Raw genomic sequence first — 5656 nt, forward strand, 5'->3', positions numbered from 1 at the left:
TATGGGGTCTCCAAATTTGTTCTTCTTTTTCCAAATTGGTTTGGCTTTTTCTTTTTTTGAAGACTTATTTATTTATACAAGAAACGGGGTACAGGCCAGACGCGCGGGAGGGTGAGAGGATTCACCAGAGACAGAGTGGGGAACAGAACAGGCAGACTGGTGAAATACCCTGCTGAGGGGAGCAGCGGGCGACACAGGAGAGGTCTGCTGCGCCATGTGGGTATCTCGCTGGGCGGCCGGGATCGAACCCATGACTCAGAGGCTGCGGACAGCTTCACAGCGCTGCGCTCAACCCGCTGCGCTACTGGGGAGGCCCGACACTACAGTTCTCCGTTTATTTGATTTCTCTCTTCAGTATTCTACACAGCGACCTTGCCCCTTCGGGAGACACTGCCCGGACGAGGGAGGCCTCGGCCGCAGGCACCTCCGTGTCTCAGGCACCTCAGGGAATGGCGCTCGCCGCCCCCCCCCACCCCGCTCTGGCCCGGAAGTCGGGGGTCACCCCATTCCCTCGCTCCACGGCCGCCAACAGCCGCCACCACCCGCTCCTTTCCGCCCAAGCGCCCCACCGGGCCTTTGCAGCAGCCCCCCAAGGCCCTGCGCGCGTCCCGCCCGCCTCGAGTCTAGCGGGGCCTGGTTCTCTGGCGGCGCCGGGGCGAGTCACACTCAAAGCCCGATCGATTTACTTCTCTGCTCACCCCCCGGGCGGGACGGCTCCCCCACCAGGAAGCCCCGATCCCTTCCGTGGACCGCGCCGACTGCTCGCGCCTCACGGCGGGCGACTCTGCTGCGCTCGCCGACGGCTCGTGCCCGGCGCGGCCAAGCTCCCCGCAGCCGCGCGGCCTCCGGGCGCCTTCCCCGCCCGGGCGCCCAGAGCCCCGCCGTCGGCAGCCCCGCGTCCACCGCCCCCACTCCGGGGCGCGCGGCGGCGGGCGCGCTGGGCCCACGGGCGCTCCCCCAGAGTCGGGCAGGCGCCGGCCCGAAGGAGGGCGGGGGGCGGGGGGCGGGCGGCTCCGGGAGGGGCGGGCGGCTCCGGGGACCCGCGGCCCGACCGCCGCGGGACGGAGCAGGGGCGCAAGGAGCGGGCTGCCGGGGCGGAGGTAGTCGGGGGGCCCAGGGGGCGGCCAGGGAAGGGTCGACCTGGGCCCCGGCTCCGGAGCGAGCTGCTGGACCGGCTGCGGTCGGCGAGGCGGGGCCGCGGAACCCGGTACCGAGCGGGTGGGGGGCGCGGGCGCGGGCTGACCACGGCGCCCACCGCCACCGCGACCTCGCCGCGCCCGGGAGGACGCGCTTCTCCGGCGGGACCGCGGCGCTGTGTCCGCAGCGCCGCCAGGTGGCGCTCGAGTTCCTTGCGCGCGGCGTGGGGAGCGCCACCTAGTGGTCAGCGCACGCGCGCCCTTCCCGGGCCGGCTCAGAGGGCCCTGTAGGCGCTCTGGCCCCCCGCAGCCGGCTCTTCTCCTGCCCCAGCGGGCAGGCAGCTCCTGGGCAGAGTATGTCCAGCGGGGACGGGTGGTGCCACCACCAGCGACTCCGTTCCTCCGCACTAAGAGCACGTCTGCCTTCCCACTTTCACCCCGGCAGGGCTTCCCGAAACTACCGATCCTTTGGGGGGGGGGGTTTGAGTGACTCTGCAAAGGTGCCAGGTTACAATCTCACACTCCCCTTTGCCTTACCACTCATTACTACCGAGGGAGCAAAGTGAGTCCCAGAGATGTTAAGAGTCCTTGAGGGTCCCACATCCAAGGTACACGTCTTGAGTAAGGCTGAGGGCGTGTCCCCTGGAGCTGCTGGGGTTGCTTCATTTATGTTCCCTTGGGCAAGTTCTCTCTCCCACGGTACAGATCAGAGCCTGATCTCCAAGACTGGCTGTTGAGAGGAGTTTCCAGACGGCTAATCTGGAGTCTGTGTTATAGTCACCCCTCAACACTCACAGCGCACCCAGCTCTCTCTTCAGGTGCTGCTGGTTCTGGCACTTGGAGCTGGGCAGGGAGCAGGCTGGCAACCCAGGTTCTTGCCTCCCGAGGGTTTTGGCTTCATGTGCCACAGGCACCAGGCTGGGCTGTGACCTCCTGAGCTTGTGGAAGACAGGTTCAGGCCAGCGGGGCTTCCCCAGCTCCATGATGGGCAAGAGTCCTGGTTGGGAGCTAAGCTGAGACCATGAACATTCCCTTCCCAGAGAAGTGAGGGTCCTGAGGCTCCTCCAAGGCCTCCCTGAGATCCTGCAGGCCCACTGCCCCCAGACCCCTGGTCCTGCTCCTGGTATGGTCCCAAAGCCATTGGGACCTCATTGACGTCTCCCTGACCTTCCTTGGGGACCTCGATAGCACCCCTTTCTCTTTCCCTTGAGACCCTCCCACCTGCCCCGTGCTGCATTGAGCTACTAGGCGGTTGCCCAGGGCTTCTTGGACGGTGATGATGATGGGCCAGCTGAGGAGGAGAGGCCCAAAGACCCCGTAACCTCACCCTGTCTGGTCTAGCCTCTCCAGCTCTGTGTGGCGCTGGTGGTCGGATAGGACCGAGTCCTGGGACAACGCCCTCCGAGCATACCCGGAAGAGTAAGTGGCAGCTTGCTGGAAGATTGTGTTGGACACCGCCGCTGGGCTGGCCTTGCCTGCACAGGCAGAGCAGGGGTGGTTCCTGGCTTGGCAGGTGGCCCTGCCTGGGATTTCCCATAGGCAGGACCCAGGAAGGGGCCATGTGGCAGGTGCCCCCTCACACTAGTATCACCCTGGTCCAGGGCGCAGCCTTCGCTTGGCCCCAGGACCCTGCCACCCCACCACCCAGAATACGCTGCGTTTCTGTGGGACCTTGCGGCTCTCGGAGCTTTCTCCCCACATTGTCTCCTTGACAGAGGCCCCGAGAGACCCCAGAGAGCTGCTTACAGGAGGGCTGGCTGCAGGGGGAGAGTGCGGGTTCCGTTTGTGTCTCTGGGCCTCTCTGCCTGCCCTGAGTGGTTAGTGGGCAGCAGTCCTGGTGCCCTTGTAACGGGAGAGGAGCTGGAGGGAGCCACTGTGGGAAGATTTGAGGTGGGCGCCCCACCTCTGGATGTCACGCTGAGGAAGCAGGCATTGGGGCCCCACCTCGCGCCATCCCAAGGAGCCCCGGGCAGAGATGCCAGGTCAGAACACAGGCGTTTTTCTGGGGTTGAATCGCCCAGCAAGCTGCCACTTACTCTTCCATGCTAGGACACCGTGCAATCTGAGTATGGATCCTCCTGCCTGGGGTCCACCAGCGCCCCCCGTCCTGTCTTCCCACCTGGTGTCCCCCCGCAAGGTCTGCAGGGCCAGGAATCCTCTGCCTGCCGCTGCCACCAAAGGCCCTGAACACCCCGTCCTGGAGGCGGAGCTGGGGCACTGCCCTCTCCTGGGCCAGGCCCTGTCCCCAGGCCGAGGCCAGTCCCCTGTGGCGCTAACCTGGCCCCGCCTCCCAGGGGTTGGAGGTGCCTCTAATGTCTTCACTGCCCCCTCCCCAAAGAAGAAAAGGTCCAGACATGTCCAATCAGAGAAACCACTTTGTTGACTTCGTTTTTGACATGGCGGAGCGGGCTGGGGACTTCCAAAGAGAAACAGCCTGGGGTGCGTTTTGTTGCCTCACAGACCGACCACCCCTCAGCGAACAAGCCCTGGCCGAGCATGCGTGAAGACACTTCCTGGAGGCCTAGGAACGACACGAGGTGTGCAGACACCCAAGGGAAGGGGTCTGCGGGCCCAGGACGAGCGCGAGGCCCGGTGGACCGGGCGTCTCTCACTGCATTTCTAAATGTCCCTCCTCTCAATGGTTCTGGGCCCCAGCGGGTTCTGGAAAGGCATAAGGGTGGGCCTGGTGTGGAGATGCCTTTCTTCTGCCTGACCACGGAGTCCATGTTCCATGGAGATGAAGTTGTGGCGAGCGGAGGGCGGCAGGGCTGCCCTGGGGGCGGGGGACCACAGCTGGCGTGCCGTTTGGGTGGGGGTCCTTGTCCCCCAGGACAGCAGTTGGGGCAGGGGGACTGTGTCCATAGTGGGTGGGTCAACATAGTTGTTGCTGACGGTGGCGTAGGGGGTGTGGAGAGATGCCAGGGGGTCTCGGCTGACCATCTGCAGGGGTGATGGGGAAGGAGGCCCAAGTGAGCTCCACTTCACGGCCGCCCCCGCTCCAGCCCACTCCGTTCCCTGCTCCGCCAAGGTCCCCCGGGCCTCACCCTTGCTTGCCTCTGTGTCTGGGCGCCGCTGTGGGCCGGCTGAAGCTTCACGATAGACCTGGAGGGTTAGGAGGATCAGAGGCAAAGCGGGGCTAGCCCCGTGGAGGGGGTTTTAACTGGGCCTGGGAGGGGCTCGGTCTCACCAGCGCCTCTGCCGATGCAGGAGGTAGAGGAGACAGATGCAGCCGAAGATGAGGACCCCTGAGGCCGCCATGATCCCAGCCAGGTCTGCCCGCAGTATGGAGGCTGCCGTAGGGACCCGCATCCCTGTGTGCAGAGAGGTACCAGAAGGGTGGCCGGTGCCACCGAGTCTCTCCCAGCCCTCCCTGGGTCCCTGTCCCCGGCAGCCCCACCTTCTTCCATGCTGAGCAGGAGGTTCCCACAGGCCTCCTGGGAACCCTCAGGGTAGGAAGTAAACTTGCAGCAGAAGGTGGTGTTGGGACCAGGGCTTCTCCCCTCCAACCCTTCCAGGGTGAGAAGGATGCTGGTTCTGTCTTCCCAGTGGGCCTGGCAGGTAGGGACCCACAGCTCGGTGCCCAGTTCTGGGTGCAACACAGCCAGCAGGGTTCCCCCAGCATCCTCGGAGCCCCCGGCGCTCACGGTCGCCAGGGAGATGGAGCCAGATCCCCGGAATCCGCAGCGGATGGTGAAGTTGGCGTCCTCCGTCTGAACTTGCACCCACACCTCAGGGGTCCCTGCGGAAGTCAGAGGTGGGAAGGGCCCAGGCGGGAGCTGCCCCCTGCCCTCCAGCTGACCTCTGCGTGGCTCTGGCCTCCCCACTCACCAGCAGTGACGCAGAGTGTCAGCAGCACGAGCAGGACCGGGGCCCGGGCCCTGTGCATGGCCGCCCTCCAGCCCGGGCTCTGGGGGCAGCCGTGCTGGGAACAGCACCTGTGTTTCTGCTGTCATCACAGGAAGTTTTTTTTGTGTGTGAGCAGGCCCAGGAAGCAGGCTCTCCACCCCACTTCCTCCTCTGTCTCATTGTGGAGAGCACCCTGAGGGTGGAACTTAGCCACAGTGACGAGGTCTTGCTGGTTCCCAAGACTGTGCTTCAGGGCAAGCAGGGGGTGGGGATGGGGGTGGGGGGTTGGGGGGTGTTGCCAGCAGGGGTTACCTAAGAGCCAGCCCAGCTCTATATTTACCTGCTGAGGACCTTGGAGTGGCCTGATGCCACCTTCCACCTTCCACCTTCCCAGGTCCAGTGCCAGCCTCTCCACCCAGCCGCGCACTTAACATGCTATCGCCACGAAAATGGCCCCAAAGCACTCTGTCCTGGCACATTGGAAGGCTGCTGGCCTCCAGCTGCTCGGGCCAAGGTCAGCATCTATGACCCTTCACCTCCAGCCCACGGGGAAATCTGGGACTTCTCACCATTCCTACGGCCCCTCCCTCCATCAGGCCATCTCTTCCCACAAACTGTTGCCCAAATCGCTTTGCTGTTTGTTTTTTCAGATGTAAAGTGACCAGAATGCCACT

Source organism: Talpa europaea (genome assembly GCF_964194135.1).
Source record: "Talpa europaea genome assembly, chromosome: 12".
Classification (NCBI taxonomy): Eukaryota; Metazoa; Chordata; class Mammalia; order Eulipotyphla; family Talpidae; genus Talpa; species Talpa europaea.